The 22,379-nt window shown below is 47.0% G+C and overlaps 3 non-coding genes across 3 annotated transcripts; all 3 read left to right on the forward strand.

Annotated features, from left to right (window-relative positions):
• Window positions 1–14,822: 14,822 nt before the first annotated feature.
• On the forward strand, window positions 14,823–14,909 carry TRNASTOP-UCA (transfer RNA opal suppressor (anticodon UCA)). Its single transcript has one exon. It is a non-coding gene; the product is annotated as a tRNA-Sec (tRNA).
• A 1,716-nt stretch (window positions 14,910–16,625) lies between these two features.
• On the forward strand, window positions 16,626–16,712 carry TRNASTOP-UCA (transfer RNA opal suppressor (anticodon UCA)). Its single transcript has one exon. It is a non-coding gene; the product is annotated as a tRNA-Sec (tRNA).
• Window positions 16,713–20,633: 3,921 nt separating this feature from the next.
• TRNASTOP-UCA (transfer RNA opal suppressor (anticodon UCA)) lies at window positions 20,634–20,720 on the forward strand. Its single transcript has one exon. It is a non-coding gene; the product is annotated as a tRNA-Sec (tRNA).
• The last annotated feature ends 1,659 nt before the right edge of the window (window positions 20,721–22,379 follow it).

The following is a 22,379-nucleotide window of genomic DNA, read 5'->3' on the forward strand; positions in this document are numbered from 1 at the left end:
TATATACAGCACAGTGAGTATCTGTAGTCCTATATACAGCACAGTGAGTATCTGTAGCTCTATATACAGCACAGTGAGTATCTGTAGCCCTATATACAGCACAGTGAGTATCTGTAGCCCTATATACAGCACAGTGAGTATCTGTAGCCCTATGTACAGGCACAGTGAGTATCTGTAGTCCTATATACAGGCACAGTGAGTATCTGTAGCCCTATATACAGGCACAGTGAGTATCTGTAGCTCTATATACAGGCACAGTGAGTATCTGTAGCTCTATATACAGGCACAGTGAGTATCTGTAGTCCTATATACAGCACAGTGAGTATCTGTAGCCCTATGTACAGGCACAGTGAGTATCTGTAGCCCTATATACAGGCCACTGACTGATTACAAGATTGTAGACACCTGTGATGATAATTAGTGGACACAACTTGATTTCACATGTCCTTTTTGTCATATTATTTTCAGGGGTCCCATCATTTCTGTCCAGGCCGATTTCAGGAGTTTATTTTTTTTTAAATTCTGTGGAAGCAGAAAAGCAATGTCTGACTTTCATCTGTTCATTTTCATAGATTTTAAATTTATTATTACTTTTGTCAGATTCAAGTTATTTCTGTGACCATTGTGGGTTTTTTCTTTCATTTAACGATGGGTATCAACAATTTTGACCATGTGTGTATATACCTATATTCTGACCCATTCCTGGTTGATTCCTATTGGTCAGACTAGAGTTGACCACGCCCTCCCATGTGACCACATGACACATTAATGGCTTACATAATAATGGTGGTTGTTCTGGAATGTTCCACGTTATATTATGGTACAGACATTATCGGCTTGTCGGGAGAATTTATATCAGCGCCTGATAAAGTCTTAAAGCCACGGCGCAGCGTATATATCAACGGCTGCCATCCGCACAACAATAAGAGGAGTTATACCGGGAGATGGATTGGTGAGTCAGCAGCGGAGCTTGATGTACGGGCTTCTCCTCCCTCGGCACAGGTAGTCCTGCATTATTCATATGTGAAATTTAAAGCTTCAAGTCATTATTGTATCCACGGCAACAGGTTTTTAAAAGGAACTTGATTGTGCGGTTGGATACATAACGTATTTCTTACTAAAACATTTGTAACAGAAGAAAAAAAAACAAAAATATACAGAAAGTCTCCATAAATAATAAGCGGCTGTCAGGCAGGACAATCAGGCGATCAGCGGCGAACACTTAGCAAAAATATTTAAATTCCTATCAGGACGCGGATATTTACGAGACGAGATTCTATTGAGCCGGAACAACAAATAACAGATTTCTCCCAATAACGGCTTTCATGGAAACAGCGCCAAATTTACTGCCGACGCCAAGAGTAAGAAAGGAGGGGAAGGAGCTGCGACGGTGCGATGTGCTGCCATAAGGCCCCGGGAATGCTCACGTCCGGACACCTCTGCGCGGTGGAACGCAATCGTAACCTCACTTAAATACCGGTAATCCTTTTGCCGTAAGGAAAATAATTAACTATGTATTAAAAAAAAAATGACATCATTGCTATTTCCTCTGTGCGTAATTGTCTGATATAACGAAACATATCTGAGATGGCGAAAGCGGAAATGGAAGAATAGGTGAACAGATTGGTGAATTTTACCTGCCCTGATACATTGTAACAAGCCATCGAGACCGGACAAAGCTGCTCTACACTGAGGGCATTTGTAAGAATTCTAAACTGTTAGAAGCGTTCCGTCTGCGCAGATTTTCACCTTCTGTATCCAAGGGGTAACGAGTGACATGTTAAGCATGTCAAGGTGAGGAGACTTTTAAAGCCACAATGCTCTTCTGGGAAATATGCAAATTGTCTTTTCAGAGAGGAAAAGGACTAGAACTCTAGTGCCACCTACAGGAAGCAGCAATCCTAAAAGTTAATATTGTCTCTTCAAGGAGCCTTGTCACATGAGTGACCACTCCACCACCATTTTTCTGTTTTTGTCCTTTACATTCTCTTCCTCCACATCAGAAAGGCATGAAAGTGTTCTCCACCTTTGGACATATTTTTTGTTTTCTTTACTTAAATCCATGTATTTGCTGCTTGAGTTGATTTATGCAATCGGATTCTATTAAACATTTTGCACCGTTTGCCTTCTATGGCCGCTGTGCTGCTCTGTCTATTGCTGACTGCCGAATGAGCTAACTGAGAATCCGTCAGTAAGCCCAATATGAAGATCTTACAGGAAGTTTGTAACTTTTATCTGTCTTTTCCTGAGCCTCTTTCAGCTGATTTACGACCACAGACCACATCAAAGATAAATGTGCAGGGAAACAAAGAGCCTGTAAAAGGCAAACAGTGCAAAATTTTTCATAAAAGCCAATAAGCAAAAATGTTTTTTAGCCTCAAATACATGCGATTAAGTAAAAAAGAAAATAATAATAATAATTGGCCCCCAAAGATGGAGCACCCCTTTACGAGTCGCTGAGCATCTTTGCTTCCACATTTCATCCTGCTGACGTTACTGTCGCCTCATCCGTCCGTCAGGCCGAGCGACGCTGCAACAAGGCTGCTGCGAATCAGAGGAAAATGGATTCTAAATTTGCCCCAGTCGCCTCCCGACGTGCGGAGATTGAGCGGGAACGTCCTCACCGTGCGTTCCGATGCGGCTGGGATCAGGCTGAGCGTGCACTGCGGGATCGGCCCTAACAAGATCTTTTTATGGACCTAAATGGTCGTGTGAGGGGCAACCGAGGATCTGAGGGTCAGATTAGATTAGAGCTGCTTCCTATAAAGGGCAGACGTCGCTGCGTCTGTGCGGCCAACTGCGCATTTCAATAAAGCCCCCTATAAACACCACATTTGCCCCCCGCACCATTGTGAAAGCAATTCAACTTTTCATCTCCTTTTGACAAAAACTAATCCTAAACTTGGCATCGGCCCCTTGTGATAACGGCCGGGGGCGCACATCACTCAGCTGCAAATTTTGGCAAGGAATTTGCTCATTTCTTTGGGGGGAGTTGGTGCTCGGGATGAATCTCAGATCAATGTAATCCTGGGAGGTCACCAGAGAGACCCCTGCGGATCAGAGACTCCGGGGGGGAACGTCCTGGGACAATGATCTGTAACCTGCGCCCGTGAGAAGGACAGCGGAGCCCGGGACGGTGCCCAGAGACGGGGAGGACACAGGGGCATCAATACAGGGGTCCACGCTGAGTTTCGGAGACTGTTCTAGGTGTGAGTCATTAGGAGGCAGCAGGGGCTCGAGTGATTGTAGTGTTTGGTTTGGGTCTGAATTATTTTGGGGTCTAGATTAGCGACTTAATTTATACTAGGATCTGGTCTTGAGTCTCAATTTATTTTTGGTATCTGGTGGTCTCTATTTATTATTATTATTATTTTGAGGCCAAATTTTGGGTCTAAATGAATTGTGGGAATTGGTCTAGGGGCTCAATTATTTTGAGGTTTGGTCTTAGTCTCAATTTATTATGGGATATGGTCTGGGGTCTCAGTATTATATGGGGCCTGGTCTGGGGTCTCAGTTTACTATGGGATCTGGTCTGGGTTCTCAGTTTATTTTGAGATCTGGTCTGAGGTCTCAGTTTATTATGGGGTCTGGTCTGGGGTCTCCGTTTATTATGGGATCTGGTCTGGGGTCTCAGTTTATTATGGGATCTGGTCTGGGGTCTCAATTTATCTTGGAGTTTGGTTTGAGATTTTATTTTGGAGTCTGAGTTTTTCATTGATTTTAGTCTGTGGTCTGAATATATATTGGAGTAGGCTTTGAGATTTAGAATTATTTGGGGGTCTGGTCTGGGGCCTCAGTTTATTGTGAGGTCTGATCTGGGGTCTTAATTAATTAAAGAGTCCAGTCTTGAGTCTGGGGTATCAATTTATCTTGAAGTCTGGTGTAAGATTTTATTTTGGGGCCTGAGGTCTTCATTGATTTTGAGGTCTGGACTGGGGTCTCAAATTATATTGGGAGTCTGGTGTGAGATTATATTTTGGGGTCTAATATCTGAATATATGTTGGAGTGTGGTCTGAGGTTTTAAATTATTTTGGGTCTGGTCTGGGGTCTCAGTTTATTGTGAGGTCTGGTCTGGGATCTGAATTTATTTTAATACCTTATTTAGGGGGTCTTTATTTATTATGGGGTTGTGACGATACAGAGTAAAAACTTAATTATGACATATACATTCTGATGGCAAGAGCAGCATTCCTTTATTTTTATGTTGACTCTTTAATCTGTGTTCTTCTTTAGTTAATTATCACAGACTATTATTTGTATAACCCTGAATGCTATCTGCTCTTTGATTCTGAAACAATGATGTGCATTTACAAGAGCCCCAGTTATACAAACTATGTAAATAGATTAGCTAGAACAATGAATGTTTGCTAGATGTGTTAAATACCATTGCAGGGTGTTTGCCAGTCAATCTTGGGGGATGAGCTGTGGATACTCGAGCCCTGCTTACTCTTACCTGTGCCTGATGACCTCACACAGATGTAAATGACGCGCCCCCTGGGCCGCGTGAGGAACCCGGAACCGGGCCTTTTTGTAGATACTGGGGGTTGTAGTCACCGTGGCGGTGACCCGGTACCGTGGCTCAGGGTGGTCAAGCTAAATGGCAGTCTATATGCTGAATGTCCGACTACGCCACCTGTGGATTGCGGTCAGAGTGAACCGCCGCTGCAGGGCAGACCGCTGAGGCTGGTGTTGTGGGTGCAGCAGAGTGTAGTATAACTCCCGACTGGAGTAGTATAGCCTCAGGGCAGTGAGTGCAGATAATGGGGGATGGTGGTGCGCAGGAATAATGACTCAGAGTCTCTGTAATGCATTCCAAGGTCTTCACTCACAGTTCTTTATCCAAGTTACTTCAGCTGGTCATAACATCCCACGTCGCACTGTGTTCACCAGGTGAGGGGCTCGGCCAACTCCCAGATAACTTTGGAGCGCTTCACAGGACCCCCTTTGTGTGTCCTTTCTCTGGCCGTTCATACCCCACCAGTGATCACGCTTCTGTCCGGCTGCCTCGGGCCTTGGCGGGCAAACATTGGACTCCGTTTCCCTGACCCTATGTGGTGCCTTCCTAAAGGGTATGGCAAGGGGTTGCGCCACATAAAATGTCACAGCCTCCGGTTTCTAGCTGAGGGTAGTTCCCCGCCTCCACTAGTTTCGGGGACCGGTCTCCCCCTTTGGCCTGACCCCTCCACGCAGGTAGATTCGGGCGTATGGTGGCTACCAGCCGGTCCACACCCCTGTGGTCCCTTTGTTCCTTGTCCCTGGAGCCTTCTCCGCTCCTCTTCCTTTCTCTTCCTCTCCAGGCTTGGGCCTCAGTTACTAGGCCAGCCTCTGGAGCAGAGCCTCTGCTCCCAGTCACTTCTCCTCAGACTGAGCTGGACTGAACCCTGATCTAAAATGGTGCCCACCTTTTATACCTCCCTCTAGGTGCACCCAGGAACTGCTTCCTCCCTGCTCCTGCACTACAGGGTCCCCCCTTCCTCGGTGTTCCCTCCCCCCACTCCAGCCAGGGACAGGGACTGTCGTGCTCTGCTTGGAGCATATCGGTCACCCTGCCCCCCGGAAATGTGGTGTAATGCATGCAGGTGTCGGGGTCCTGATCCACACTCCATCCTTACCTGAGAGTGAGATATCACACCTCTGGTTGAGGTGCAATACCTCTGTAGCAACCAAGCCCTCGGGGTGCTACATAAATATAAACAGGGATGTCTGTAGTTCTAGAGACAGATTCAGTCTTGGGACAGAGAATCAGAAAGACCTTAGAAGGAGCATGAGAGACATCCTTCAGGAAAGTAGATGGATTGTGACTCGCCCCCTGGGCCGTGGGGCACTCGGAGCCGGGCAATCGGGAAACGATGGGGGTAGTAGTGGCAACCCGGTTCCGTGGCTCAGGGTGGTCAGACCATTGGTAGTCTGCGACGCGCTGTTGATGTGTCCGACTACACCACCCGTGGATTGCGGTTATTATGAACCGCCGCTGCAAGGTAATCCCCTGAGGCTGATGGTGTACGCAGCTGAGGTTGTTTAACTCCCCACGGGAAGAGTGCAGCCCCAGGGTTGTGCAATGGATGATGGGGGTGATGGTGCAGGGAGTCCCAGTACCGGTAGTGCTGGAGAAGCGAGAAAGTACACAGACAACGTACTGCAATCCAATGTCTTTTACTCACAGTTCATGTGCTCTGGGTCACTTCTGTACAGGTAGTGACCGCCCGAGCCGTGCTGCGTCCACCGGGTGTGGGGCTCGGTCAACTCCCAGGCAGTTCAGAAGTCTGGCTCAGGACCCCCTTTTGTCCTTTCTCTGGCCTGCCTCACCAGTGACCCACTTTTGTCCAGCTGCCGCGGATCTGTGCGGGTAAACGTGGGCCCCGTTCCCCGCTGTCCTATATGGTGCCTTCCTAGCAGGTTTGATGAGGTGTCGCACCAATAGATGATCACGACGACCGGTCTTTGGCTGAGGGTAGTTTCTCCTCCACCAACTTGGGATCCGGTACCCTTAATCTGCTTGACCCTTCACCCGGTATTCTCATGGGTTCTTAGGGTCCCTTCCACCTTCTTGTTCCTGAGCCCTTCTGTTTCTCTAACTCTCCTCCTCCTTTTCTGTTCCTTCTTCTACTGTTCCTTCTTCTCCTGTTACTTCTTCTCCTGTTGCTTTCTCGGCCTTTCTCTAGGCCCACTCCTGAGCAGAGCTCCTACAGAGCCTCTGCTCCCTGTCTTCTCCTCTGACTGAACAGACTCTGCTCTCACTCTCTCTCTCCTGCATCTAAGATGGTGCCCACCTTTTATACTTCTCTCTAAAGAATGAGCCCAGGTGACCAGCAACCAATGGGCTCCTACCTACGCTCAGGAACCGTCCCCTCCTGCTCCTACATCACTGGGTTTTCCTCCCCCCTCCCCATTCCAGCCAGGGACATGGTCTATCGTGCCTGCATTACTGTCTAATGGGAGCACCGTTGAACTGTTCCTCGGAAATGGGGTGTGTGTGCTGTATGCAGCTACCTGAGCCCTGGTCCATACTCCATCCTTACCCGGGAGTGGAATATCACACCTCTGGCAGAGGTGCAATAGCCCTGTAGAGGCCGAACCCTCGGGGCGCTACAATTGCATGGCATCCAAAGAGACACAGATTTGTATTCTACATGATTCTAGTCTAAGGGTACCGGCCCTGACTGGAAAGATTTGGATCTGCTCCATTAACCATCAGAGAGACATGGATACATTTTGGGAAGTCCAGGAGAGGACGAAAAAGTCACCTGGCCCCATGGATATGTTGTTTTGGGGTTGCTAGGAGGGACCCACCAATCACCTAGAACCCATGGAGACATTTGGAGTTGCCAGGAGGGACCCACCGGTCGCCTGGCCCCATGGAAACTCTCGGAGAGGCCAGGGTGGGACCCCTTGGGTCTTCTGGCCTTGTACCTCAATGGACTGCTAGCTTCCTAAGCTTGCCGCTACCTTCTGTCTGTGGGGGCCCGCCAGAAGCAGGGGGCCACTGGTTGAGGTAGTCGGCCCTGGAAGTCTCCAAAGTCGCAGCTGTTCTATCTCAGGCGGGCAGAGAAGGAAGGTTGAGACTGTAATGTTGTACCATCTTGGGGTATTTGCTGGGACTATTCTGTTTTTGTTTATTATCTTCTTTGCCACACTGTTTTACCCGCACCCTGTGTTGTCTGAGTAACGTTACAGGGGTCTTCTCTCAAGTTTCCATATATTTTGGGTTTGGTTGGGGTTCTCCACTTAATTAATAATCTAGTCTGGGAGCCACGATTTATTTGGGGAGTCTTGTCTAAGGTCTCAAGATGCTTGGTCTCGTGTGGGGTCCCAGTTTATAATGGCATCTGGTCTGTGATTAATCTTTCTGGGCACAGTCAGCAGCACGATGATACTCTGTAGAGACCTGGTATCAGATGTACTATATGGTCTCTATATGGCGGCACGTTTAGTTATATTTGATAGTGTGCCTGCGTCCGTTCTCATTTTATGTACTTTTCTGCTTTTGCTGATGGTGTGGATTACATACACAGGGGAGAGACATCACTGAGTGCCCCCCGGAGTGCCCCCTTAACATGTAGCTCATCACTCAGCACCCGGTGCCCGTTTTCTATACTTTGTCATTGACCTTGTGGAATTGTTTTGCTCCTTTTCCGCTCGAGACATCAGACGTTACATGAACGATATCCTCCAGAATTGAGGGATGAGAGATGGCGGCTCCACAATTAGTTCCTGGCGCAGATCTCACAAAAACAAGGGTGTCTGAAACGCCAATGAATAAATTTACATCCCAATCAGCGACGCTGAGGGCGACACGCGGAATAATCCGCAGATACAAATCTTTATTAATCAGAAAATAATTATAAGGCGGCACGGATCCCATTAGATGGAGAATTGATTGCATGTGCTAATCTGTCAGGGGGCGATGTAGCCTGAAACGCACGGAGCGCAGCCTTGTCCTCCGCGCCGATCGCAACCTGGAAGAATCCGCTGACGCCGGGTGACGAGAAAGATCCGCAACGAGGAGGAAATTCTCCGGCCGGGAAGAAACTTCAGAGGGCGACAAAGTTACATCAGGAGCCATAAACTCTGCAGCATGGAGCTTATATCAGGGCTGGAGCGTTATAGGGGGGGTGGCGGACATTAGTGACACCTCAGGAGGGAGCCAGCAGGCTGATAACAGAGAGCAATAGAACATGATAGGATTATATACACAGCTCAGCAGGCTGATATATACACAGTATATGATATAATCTCTTACAGGATTCTTTATTATGCTATAAACATGTATTTGACACTTTTCGTCCTTGCCGTGTGACCTTTCTCCGCTCGTTTCGATGCGGATCCTCCCCATGTGTGTCTCTTATATGCAGGACGTCGGGTCCGGAGGAGACGACATACATCTCCCGTGATTAAAATCTCCCCCAGCCCCGCTGCATTGTGGGTAAACAGCGTCAAGACGGAAAAAAATCAAGTTGTCTGAGCGGCCGGTGACGCGGAGCCTCCGACTCGGTCCTGGGCTCCCGGATTTAAGTAATAGGTGAAGTCAGATAAGGCCAAAGGCAAAATTGATAATCTCTATTACCCGCAACAGTGATGGTGTCCGCGTTATAAATGAGTCAATACTAAACCCGTCTGCGGGCGTAATGCGGCCCATTGCTCAGGGAGGAGAGGCTGTAATCACAGGCTGCACCGCGCTCACCTCTCATCATCAGCCCGCTGCACAGCGCCTTCTCTGCACAGCCGTCATCACTTCCCCTGACACTCTCCTCAACTTATTTCTGCCGCTTTTCTTCTCTATTATTTCTGCCGCTTTTATTATTAGCAGCTCGTCCCCGAGAGAACGGAGGAGGGGTGATAAATGGAAGAGATCATCGGAGAGGTCACGGCACCAACCACGGAGCGACAGGACTCATCTGTGGGATGGATGGAAGGATGGATGGATGGAAGGATGGATGGATGATGGAAGGAAGAATGGATGGATGGAAGAATGGATGGATGGAAGAATGGATGGATGGATGATGGATGGAAGAATGGATGGAAGAATGGATGGAAGAATGGATGGATGGAAGGAAAGAAGAATGGATGGATGGAAAGGAGAATGGATGGGTGGTAGAATGGATGGATGGATGATGGATGAATGCATGGATGGAAGAATGGATGCATGGGTGGATAGATGGAAGGATGGATGGAAACATGGTTGGAAGGGTGGGTGAATGGATGGATGGATGGATGAATGGATGGATAGCTTATAGATAAGTTCTCTATCAGTTTATCTCTCTGTCTGTATGTCTATCCATCCTGTTGCAGCTTTCAACTTCCAAAACTGAATAAATGAGCCAGAGCATAACTTTGTATACATGCAATGTGTAAGAGCATGTTCAGACTGTGGCCATTTCACAGACAGTACCCAAGAGAAATATACAAATTGAGCATATATCCTATAGTAAGGAAATAAGTAAATATTAATAGTACATGTAAATAACATAGGGTACTTGGTTAACACTATTTGATCAAAAAGCGTAAAAGTCATCCCACCACGACAAGGTGTAACCCATTGGGATGACCATATCCAGTCTCTACAGTAGAATGAAAACCAAACCTTGTGTCAGCAGACCTTAATGTGAATAAGGGCAGAGCAGGAGAGGGCCCGACTGATCAGGCACCTGCCCATGGGAAGGTTTATAGATTAAATGCTCAGCTTAAAAGGGGAAGCCATGCCCCTGTTTCTCCAAAGTACAAGAAAATACAGCAAAACCAAAACAATAAGCCGGAGCTGGTATATGTGTAATGTCCAAGTGAAAAGAGTAAATGAGCACATAGGGGGCTTGGTTAACACTATTTGATAAAAAAGTGTAAAAGTCATCCCACCACAACAAGTTGTTCCCTTGGATGGATGGATCGAACGATTGATGGATGCATGGGTGGGTAGATGGATGGATGGGTGAGTGGGTGGATGAGTGGGTGGATGGATGGGTGGATGGATGGGTGGATGGATGGGTGAGTGGGTGGATGAATGGGTATGTGGATGGATGAGTGGGTGGATGGATGGTTGAGTGGGTGGATGGATGGATGGATGGGTGAGTGGGTGGATGAATGGGTATGTGGATGGATGAGTGGGTGGATGGATGGGTGAGTGGGTGGATGAGTGGGTGGATGGATGGTTGAGTGGGTGGATGGATGGGTGAGTGGGTGGATGGATGGATGAGTAGGTGGATGGATGGGTGAGTGGATGGATGGGTGAGTGGGTGGGTGGGTGGATGGATGGTTGAGTGGGTGGATGAGTGGGTGGATGGATGGTTGAGTGGGTGGATGAGTGGGTGGATGGACGGATGGATGGGTCAGTGGGTGGATGAGTGGATGGCTGGATGGATGGATCAGCAGAATCATCAGCACTCAGACATTGTGGGAGAATGAACTGTACTCAGGATGTAGAAAAACCATTACCTGCATTATCAACCACATGGAGTTTTACAGATCCGAATTAAAACAAACCAAAGAGGTCAGTATTAATAAATTCTAAGAGTTTACATGGCGCCATCTGCTGTCTGCTCAATGCAGTCACACAGTACAAGCCTGCAGCTGTTGTATTTTCCAATAACCCTTCACTACAGCGAAGCCTTGGTCTATTGGTCTCAGCCTCTTCATCGGTGTGGAATATTTCTCTGTGTTGTGAAAGGCTTTGTAAGAAAATCCGCAGACATGTTCTGTGTTGGGCAGTAATTTTCACGTCTTGTCACAGATTCTCTGGGATTTGGGTCTGGACTGTGACTGGGTCGTTCACACTCAGGAATATGCTCTGATCTAAACCATCCATTGTAGCTTTGGCAGGATGTTTAGGGTTGTTGTCCTGCTGGAAGGTGAACCTACGTCGCAGTCTCAGGTCTTCTGCAGCCTCTAACAGGTTTTCTTGTTTTCCTCCAGCATTGTTCTGTATGTGGCTCATCTTCCCATCAACTCTGACCGGCTTCCCTGCCTCTGCTGAAGAAAAACCTCCCCTCACCATGATGCTGCCACCACCATGTGTGATGGTGGGGATGGTGTTTTCAGGGCGATGCGCAGTGCTAGTTTACCTCCACACATAGCGTTTTGCATTTCACCCCAAAGGTTCTCCTTTGGTCTCATCTGACCAGAGCTCCTTCTTCCACATGTTCGCTGCGTCCCCTTTGTGTTTTTTTGCAAACTGCAAATGGAAAGTCTTATGGCTTTCAAAAATGGCTTTCTTCTTGCCACTCTTTTCATGAAGAGCAGATTAGTGGAGTATAAGACTAATAGTTGTCCTGTGGAAAGATTCTTCCCCCCTGAGCTGTGGATCTCTGCAGATCCTTCATGTTCAGTTTAGGCAGTTTTTTACAACCTAACCCTGCTTTACTCTCCTGCTCAACTTTATCCCTGAACTCTCTGGTAGTGCTGGCAGTAGCGTACCACTAATAGCCTTCCGCCCGTCATCGCACGTTCAGCAGTATCAGCATCCTGAATGCAATAAATCAGCGATGTCTGTGTTTCATTCTGCAGGGACGAGTTACAGCTGGAAGAAGTGGTCATGGCGGTCTGGGCCGAATGGGAAAGAAAAGGGAAATGAATGATCACAATCAGCGAGACGTCACTGGTGAGAACCTGCACAGTACACATATATGGTCTGCAGAGCACTGGTGTAGACCTGAAATCACCATTACATGGTCACTGTATGGGGGTCATACCAGTCCTAGTACAGAGGTTGTGATTAGTGATCAGTATGGCGGTATTATCTCTATAGTAATATTTGCCTATGGTCTGGTGGTATTTGTCTGTTATTTTGCAACAGAATTTCAGTCACAGTCCGGTCTCCACATGACATGACAGTTATAATGGGACCTGCTGTATAGAAATCCATGCTTTACACTGCAGCACTTTCCCATTTCCTTTTTCCTCTGTTATAGCCCCAAATTTCACCCTGAGCATCTATTTTTCATGAGTTTAGGTCATTTTATAGATATTTCTGCTGAAATTTACATTTCTAGAACAGGCGGTAAAATTCTCCAATATTAGATGTTTATGAACCTGACCTGATTATTAGCGGCTCAGAGCTCTGGAGAATTGTCTATTGAGGTGAAAAATATCTTAATCTGTATCCTCTTTCTTACTGTAGTGCTGATTTGTCCCTCCTCCATGCTTTACACTGCAGCTTTGCTTGTGCAGCTACAAATCTGAACATTATGAGATTTTTTCTTTTTTTATCTCCGACATTCCCTGAACGCAGTTCACAGGTCACAAAGGTGTAATCTGTGTCCGGATCTCACTACAAGCTCAAGGATCAGTCCGACACCGGGAAGGTGAATGCTCCATCATCTCCCACAATGCATTGCTGCCGTCTTCTATGCAAATATCATGGAAATGCTCCGCAGCAATATCCAGCGGTGGTCGGAGCCGCAGATTCAGTGCCGTTATCTGCTGACATTTCTCACATTGAAGGAATTTCGTACAAAAGAGATCGCTCAGCATTAGATTACATTTTGCATAAAAAAATGGCTGCAGAGGATTATGGGATTGGTGCTTTGGACACTTGGTCATCAGTTCTTAGCGCCGGGTCAGACCAGAAATCGGGTGATTCAGGGAAATGACATCATACTGTATAGGGGGCATCATACTGTATTGGGGGCTGTAAAGGCATCATACTATATAGGGGGCTGTGGGGGCATCATACTGTATGAGGGCTGTGGAGTCATAATACTGTATGGGGGGCTGTGGGTGCATCATACTGTATGAGTGGTTGCGGGGGCATCATACTGTATGAGGGCTGTGGAGTCATAATACTGTATGGGGGCTGTGGGGGCATCATACTGTATTGGGGACATCATACTGTATTGTGGTTGTGGGACATCATACTGTATTGTGGTTGTGGGACATCATACTGTATTGGTTACTGTTAGGGCATCAAACTTTGTGGCGGCTGTGGAGGCATCATACTGCATGTGTTGTATCATACTGTATTGGTTGCTGTGGGGGCATCATACTGTATTGAGAACATCTTACTGTATTGGGGAGCTGTGGGGGCATCATACTGTACTGATGGCATCATACTGTATTGGTTGCAGTGGGGGCATCACACATTATGGGGGCTGTGGAGGAATCATATTGTATGGGGGGCTGTGTGGGCATCATACTGTATGGAGGGCTGTGGGGGCATCATACTGTATGGATGGCTGTGGAGGAATCATATTGTATGGGGGGCTGTGTGGGCATCATACTGTATGGAGGGCTGTGGGGGCATCATACTGTATGGGTGGCTGTGGAGGAATCATATTGTATGGGGGGCTGTGTGGGCATCATACTGTATGGAGGGCTGTGGGGGCATCATACTGTATGGATGGCTGTGGAGGAATCATATTGTATGGGGGGCTGTGTGGGCATCATACTGTATGGAGGGCTGTGGGGGCATCATACTGTATGGATGGCTGTGGAGGAATCATATTGTATGGGGGGCTGTGTGGGCATCATACTGTATGGAGGGCTGTGGGGGCATCATACTGTATGGATGGCTGTGGAGGAATCATATTGTATGGGGGGCTGTGTGGGCATCATACTGTATGGAGGGCTGTGGGGGCATCATACTGTATGGATGGCTGTGGAGGAATCATATTGTATGGGGGGCTGTGTGGGCATCATACTGTATGGAGGGCTGTGGGGGCATCATACTGTATGGTGGCTGTTGGGGCATTTTTCCTGAGAATCTACCACTAGAGCTTATTGTAAATGACAGGAGGCATTACCAGTGTGAAACCTGTAATGACTGACAGTCTGCTCTCCTCATCTACATGACTTTGGTATTACCCCTTTCATTTACAAAAGGTTCTGGAGACAGATTCTCAGGGAGATCTTTTCCTCACCCATAGATCTTAATAGCTCCTTAGCAGCTCATTTATCTTCTCTTTTACTGCAGTGATTTGTCCCTCCTCCATGCTTTACACTGCAGCTTTGCTTGCACAGAAGTCTGAGCATTAAGAGACTTTTACTTTTTTTAACTCCGACATTCCCTGAACGCAGTTCACAGGTCACAAAGGTGTAATCTGTGTCCGGATCTCACTACAAGCTCAAGGGTCAGTCCGACACCAGGAAGGTGAATGCTCCGTCATCTCCCACAATGCATTGCTGCCGTCTTCTATGCAAATATCATGGAAATGCTCCTCAGCAATATCCAGCGGTGGTCGGAGCCGCAGATTCAGTGCCGTTATCTTCTGACATTTCTGACATTGATTTTCACATTTTCCTAAGTAGTAAATAAATAATAAATTAATAATCTCCGTAACTTTACTTCTGACTTCAGGATCCACTATAAATAGGATCCAGCGATCCCAGATCTCCTGCCCAGATGATCCTCAGTGGTCTGGGGTGCAGGCTTCAAACCTGGAGCTGTCCAGGGACAGAGTGGCTCAATTCCACCTTCTGGGCACTCACATGGGGCAGAGACTTTCTTTATACTGGAAGCTCAGGACACATTTCATGGAAACAACCAAGACCTTTATCTGGAGTTCCCCTTTAAGGAATTTCATACAAAAAAGATCACTCAGCATTAGATTGCATTTTGCATAAAAAAACGGCTGCAGAGGATTATGGGATTGGTGCTTTGGACACTTGGTCATCAGTTCTTAGTGCCGGACAGGAAATTGGGTTATTCAGGGAAATGACATCATACTATAAATCACATCATACTGTATAGGGGGCATCATACTGTATGGGGGTCTGTAAAGGCATCATACTGTATAGGGGGCTGTGGGGGCATCATACTGTATGGGGGGGCTGTGGGTGCATCATACTGTATGGGGGCTGTGGAGGCATGAACTGTATGGGTGGTTGTGGGGGCATCATACTGTATGGGGGCTGTGGGGGCATCACACTGTATGTGGGGCTTTGAGGGCATCATACTCTATTGGTTGCTGTGGGGGCATCATACTGTACTGAGGGCATCAAACTGTATTGTGGCTGTGGGACATCATACTGTATTGGTTGCTGTGGGGGCATAAAAACTTTATGGGGGCTGTGGAGGAATCATATTGTATGAGGGGTCTGAGGAGGCATCATACTGTATGTGGGTCTGTGGGGGCATCATACTGTATGTGGGGCATCATACTGTATTGGTTGCTGTGGGGGCATCATACTGTATTGGGGAGCTGTGGGGGCATCATACTGTATTGGTTGCTGTGGGGGCATCATACTGTATTGGTTGCTGTGGAGGAATCATACTGTATTGAGAATATCATACTCTATTGGTTTCTGTGGGGGCATCATACTGTATTGGGGGCATCATACTGTATTGTGGCTGTGGGGCATCATACTGTATTGGTTGCTGCGGGGGCATCAAACTTTATGGTTACTGTGGAGGAATCATATTGTATGGGGGGCTGTGGGAGCATCATACTGTATGAGGGACTGTGGAGGAATCATATTGTATGGGGGGCTGTGGGGGCATCATACTGTATGGAGGGCTGTGGGGGCATCATACTGTATGGTGGCTGTTGGGGCACTTTTCCTGAGAATCTACCACTAGAGCTTATTGTAAATGACAGGGGGCGTTACCAGTGTGAGACCTGTAATGACTGACAGTCTGCTCTCCTCATCTACATGACTTTGGTATTACCCCTTTCATTTACAATAGGCTCTGGAGACAGATTCTCAGGGAGATCTTTTCCCCACCCATAGATCTTAACAGCTCCTTTACAGCTCATTTATCTTCTCTCTTACTGCAGTGATTTGTCCTCCCTCCATGCTTTACACTGCAGCTTTGCTTGCACAGAAGTCTGAACATTAAGAGACTTTTACTTTTTTAACTCCGACATTCCCTGAACGCAGTTCACAGGTCACAAAGGTGTAATCTGTGTCCGGATCTCACTACAAGCTCAAGGGTCAGTCCGACACCGGGAAGGTGAATGCTCCGTCATCTCCCACAATGCATTGCTGCCGTCTTCTATGCAAATATCATGGAAATGCTCCGCAGCAATATCCAGCGGTGGTCGGAGCCGCAGATTCAGTGCCGTTATCTTCTGACATTTCTCACACTGATTTTCACATTTTCCTAAGTAGTAAATAAATAATAAATGAATAATCTCCGTAACTTTACTCCTGACTTCAGGATCCACTATAAATAGGATCCAGCGATCCCAGATCTCCTGCCCAGATGATCCTCAGTGGTCTGGGGTGCAGGCTTCAAACCTGTAGCTGTCCAGGGACAGAGTGGTTCAATTCCACCCTCTGGGCGCTGACACCCCTTGGACAGAGCCCTTCTTTAATAACCAAATGAAAACAACCATGAACTTTAGCTGGAGTGCCCATCGCAGGTGGAGGATGGCAGTGACATCATGCACTGTGCCGGGAATTTGTTGGAATAGAATAGGGAACATTACTACTGGAGAAGGACATTATACCAGGAAGGGGCATATTATTACTGGAGTGGGCTCAGGATGGGCGATAATATACCAGGAAGCAGCCCAAGATGGTGGAGATTATACCAGGAAGGAGCTCAGGATTGGGGACATTGTACCAGGAAGGGGCTCAAGATGGGGGGCATTATACCAGGAAGAGGCCCAGGTTGGGGGACATTATTATATGAAGTGACCAGGATGGGAGACATTCTTACTGGAAGGGGCCAGGATGGGGGGTATTATTACAGGAAGGTGCAAGGATGGGGAACATCATTATTTGGGGGCTCGAACACATATGCCTTTATAGGATTTAGAAAGCCAATAGGGCCTATATACCGGACCAACATTCAGGTGGGGGCACATGTCCTAAATTTGCACCAGGGCCCATCGGACTCTAGTTATGTCGCTGCCATGAATCATTTAAAGGAGTATTTTAGCCAAAACCATTTATTGGGGGCTGAATGCTGGTCCCCCTGCCACATGACTGCAGCAAGGAGGAGTATAAATTCTCCAGTGTTGGAGCGTGTAAACCCGTGGAAACAACCAAGAACTTTAGCTGGAATCCCCCTTTAAAATGGTTTTACAAAATGTGTCCCCTTCATTACAAGAGAGGAATTTCCTTACACCCTTATTTTATATGATGTCGTCCTGGATTAAAAAAACTTTGCTGGCTAATTCCAAAACAGCGTCACCCCTGCTATTGTGCTTCAGCCCCATTGAAATGACTGGTGCAGAGCTGCAATACCAGACACTGCCTACAGATGAGGGTGGCGCTATTTTTGGAAGAGGGCAGTCCTGTTTGAAAATCCACATAGTAAAGCACTGAGGGTCATTGGGGCAATGTAACCTAGAACCTGCACGGCCTGTCAGAACAAGGCTGCAGTGGGGTGTGGAGTGGTCTCCTGGTCGGCGGTGGCAGCGGTGGTTTACTGCTTCTCACGGTGTATAGTATTATATGCATATAAACCTTATAACTTTTTGGGAGAGAGAGTGGCACAAAGGCGGCATTATTACTTTTGGAAGGGGCACTTTGGGCTCCATCATTAATTTTTAAGGGGGCAATAATACATTCTATAATGGCCATTATTTTTTTAAAAGGGTTATTTTCATTTTCAGAAACGGATATTGTCGGATAGAGCTAGTAAATATGAGAAAATTTGCAATTTACTGCTAATTAAAATTTACAGTCGTTCTTGAAATAACACTTTTCTTTTATTTACGGCTCGTTGCCTTGGAAACCGACCATCGCTGCCAGACAGCAGAACACGTGCAGGGCTTACAACCTCTTTTCCATGGACCTAGTAAGCTCTGTTTTGAAGCTGGACCACGACGCTACCACCTTATACAGGCCAGGCTTCAGCGCAGTCCTAATAAACTAAACAACAGAGGTGGTCGGTCTCCAAGGCAACGAGATCTAAATAAAAGAAAATTGTTAATATCTCAAGATCGGCTTCATTCAGAGGGGTTTGCACTCATTTGCATGAAAACCTTCTGCAGAGCATTATGGGGGATGACTGCACTTTGCTTTGGACACTTTGTATTCACCTCTTATCTACATGTATCTTCCGTGTGACATGACAGTTACTCTGGGACCTGCCCTATAGAAATCCATGCTTTACACTGCAGCACTTTCCCATTTCCATCTATTTTTATTCTATGAGTTTAGGTCATTTTATAGATATTTCTGCTGAAATTTACATTTCTAGAACAGGCGGTAAAATTCTCCAATATTAGATGTTTATGAACCTGACCTGATTATTAGCGGCTCAGAGCTCTGGAGAATTGTCTATTGAGGTGAAAAATATCTTAATCTGTATCCTCTTTCTTACTGTAGTGCTGATTTGTCCCTCCTCCATGCTTTACACTGCAGCTTTGCTTGTGCAGCTACAAATCTGAACATTATGAGATTTTTTCTTTTTTTATCTCCGACATTCCCTGAACGCAGTTCACAGGTCACAAAGGTGTAATCTGTGTCCGGATCTCACTACAAGCTCAAGGATCAGTCCGACACCGGGAAGGTGAATGCTCCATCATCTCCCACAATGCATTGCTGCCGTCTTCTATGCAAATATCATGGAAATGCTCCGCAGCAATATCCAGCGGTGGTCGGAGCCGCAGATTCAGTGCCGTTATCTGCTGACATTTCTCACATTGAAGGAATTTCGTACAAAAGAGATCGCTCAGCATTAGATTACATTTTGCATAAAAAAATGGCTGCAGAGGATTATGGGATTGGTGCTTTGGACACTTGGTCATCAGTTCTTAGCGCCGGGTCAGACCAGAAATCGGGTGATTCAGGGAAATGACATCATACTGTATAGGGGGCATCATACTGTATTGGGGGCTGTAAAGGCATCATACTATATAGGGGGCTGTGGGGGCATCATACTGTATGAGGGCTGTGGAGTCATAATACTGTATGGGGGGCTGTGGGTGCATCATACTGTATGAGTGGTTGCGGGGGCATCATACTGTATGAGGGCTGTGGAGTCATAATACTGTATGGGGGCTGTGGGGGCATCATACTGTATTGGGGACATCATACTGTATTGTGGTTGTGGGACATCATACTGTATTGTGGTTGTGGGACATCATACTGTATTGGTTACTGTTAGGGCATCAAACTTTGTGGCGGCTGTGGAGGCATCATACTGCATGTGTTGTATCATACTGTATTGGTTGCTGTGGGGGCATCATACTGTATTGGTTGCTGTGGGGGCATCATACTGCATGTGTTGTATCATACTGTATTGGTTGCTGTGGGGGCATCATACTGTATTGGTTGCTGTGGGGGCATCATACTGTATTGGCTGCTGTGGGGGCATCATACTGTATTGAGAACATCTTACTGTATTGGGGAGCTGTGGGGGCATCATACTGTACTGATGGCATCATACTGTATTGGTTGCAGTGGGGGCATCACACATTAAGGGGGCTGTGGAGGAATCATATTGTATGGGGGGCTGTGTGGGCATCATACTGTATGGAGGGCTGTGGGGGCATCATACTGTATGGATGGCTGTGGAGGAATCATATTGTATGGGGGGCTGTGTGGGCATCATACTGTATGGAGGGCTGTGGGGGCATCATACTGTATGGTGGCTGTTGGGGCATTTTTCCTGAGAATCTACCACTAGAGCTTATTGTAAATGACAGGAGGCATTACCAGTGTGAGACCTGTAATGACTGACAGTCTGCTCTCCTCATCTACATGACTTGGGTATTACCCCTTTCATTTACAAAAGGTTCTGGAGACAGATTCTCAGGGAGATCTTTTCCTCACCCATAGATCTTAATAGCTCCTTAGCAGCTCATTTATCTTCTCTTTTACTGCAGTGATTTGTCCCTCCTCCATGCTTTATACTGCAGCTTTGCTTGCACAGAAGTCTAAACATTAAGAGACTTTTACTTTTTTAACTCCGACATTCCCTGAACGCAGTTCACAGGTCACAAAGGTGTAATCTGTGTCCGGATCTCACTACAAGCTCAAGGGTCAGTCCGACACCGGGAAGGTGAATGCTCCGTCATCTCCCACAATGCATTGCTGCCGTCTTCTATGCAAATATCATGGAAATGCTCCGCAGCAATATCCAGCGGTGGTCGGAGCCGCAGATTCAGTGCCGTTATCTTCTGACATTTCTCACATTGATTTTCTCATTTTCCTAAGTAGTAAATAAATAATAAATTAATAATCTCCGTAACTTTACTTCTGAAGTCAGGATCCACTATAAATAGGATCCAGCAATCCCAGATCCCCTGCCCAGATGATCCTCAGTGGTCTGGGGTGCAGGCTTCAAACCTGGAGCTGTCTAGGGACAGAGTGGCCCAACTCCACCCTCCGGGCGCCCAAATGGGGCAGAGACCCCCCCCACACTGGAAGCCCAGGAAACACTTCATGGAAACAACCAAGACCTTTATCTGGAGTTCCCCTTTAAGGAATTTCCTACAAAAGAGATCACTCAGCATTAGATTCCATTTTGCATAAAAAAACAGCTGCAGATAAATAATATCAAAATAGACAAGTCACCAGGTCCAGATGGCATACACCCCCGGGTACTAAAAGAATTAAGTAATGTGATAGACAGACCGCTGTATCTTATATTCAAGCACTCTTTTTGGACAGGGACTGTCCCACTAGACTGGCGCCAAGCAAATGTGGTACCAATATTCAAAAAGGGGTGTAAAAGTGACCCTGGGAACTATAGACCAGTCAGCTTAACGTCTGTTGTGGGTAAATTGTTTGAAGGATTTCTTAGAGATGCTATTGTAGAATATCTTAATGATAATAACTGTCTAACTCCATATCAACATGGATTCATGAGGGATCGCTCCTGCCAAACAAACCTGATGGCCTTCTACGAGGAGGTGAGCTCACAGCTGGACCGGGGAGAGTCAGTGGATGTTGTAGACCTTGACTTCTCCAAAGCGTTTGATACCGTGCCACACAAAAGGTTGGTTTATAAAATGAGAATGCTTGGTCTGGGGGATAATGTGTGCAAGTGGGTAAATAGCTGGCTGAGTGATAGAAAGCAGAGGGTGGTTATCAATGGAGTAAGCTCCGGGGGTGTCAGGATTACTAGCGGGGTGCCTCAAGGGTCTGTCTTGGGCCCTATATTATTTAATATATTTATTAATGATCTAGTGGAAGGGTTGCATAGTAAAATAGCAATATTTGCAGATGATACTAAACTTTGTAAAGTAGTTAATACAGATGAGGATAGCGCACAGCTACAGGAGGATTTAGATAAATTGGGGAGTTGGGCCAAAAAATGGCAAATGGGGTTCAATGCCGATAAATGTAAGGTCATGCATGTAGCACCCTGAGGATTCGGCTGCTACAGGGGTATTGCACCTCAACCCAGAGGTGTGATATTCCACTCCCGGGTAAGGATGGAGTGTGGAACTGAGCTCAGATAGACTGCATGCACTACATACATCCCATTCCAGAGGAGCAGGCCGACGGTACTCCCACTTAGAAATGTGCAGGTACAACCGAGCCTGTTCCTGGCTGGAGTGGGAGGGGGGTGGTACATCCCATGTAGTGTAGGGGCAGATAGGGGGAGCAGTCTGGGTAGTGATAGGAGCTCATTGGGTGCTGGTCACCTGAGCTCACACATAGAGGGATATATAAGGAGGGCACCAACTTAGATCAGGGTCAGACGCTGAGAACAAGTCAGTTGGAGAGGAGAGAGAAGGAAACAGCAGCCCTGGAGAGAGAGAGAGTGGAGCAGAGAAAGACCCAGAGGGGGAAGACTGAAGGGACCCAAGAACCCAAATTAGAGCACCGGGTGAGGAGTCAGCAAGAGGGTACCGGAACCCAAGCTGGTGGGGGCAAAGACATTCCCCAGCCAGAGACCGGAGACCGTGGGCAGTGTCTGTCACGGTCACCCACCACATTCACCCCGAAGGCACACCACATGAAGGGTCAGGGAACCCAGGGCCAAGGGTGTCCCAAAAGAAGGCCCGAGGGAGCTGGACCTAGGTGAATCCCTGGTGGGGACGGC

Source organism: Phyllobates terribilis, unplaced genomic scaffold (assembly GCF_046119375.1).
Source record: "Phyllobates terribilis strain yellow unplaced genomic scaffold, ASM4611937v1 Scaffold_4__5_contigs__length_816908805, whole genome shotgun sequence".
Taxonomy (NCBI): Eukaryota; Metazoa; Chordata; class Amphibia; order Anura; family Dendrobatidae; genus Phyllobates; species Phyllobates terribilis.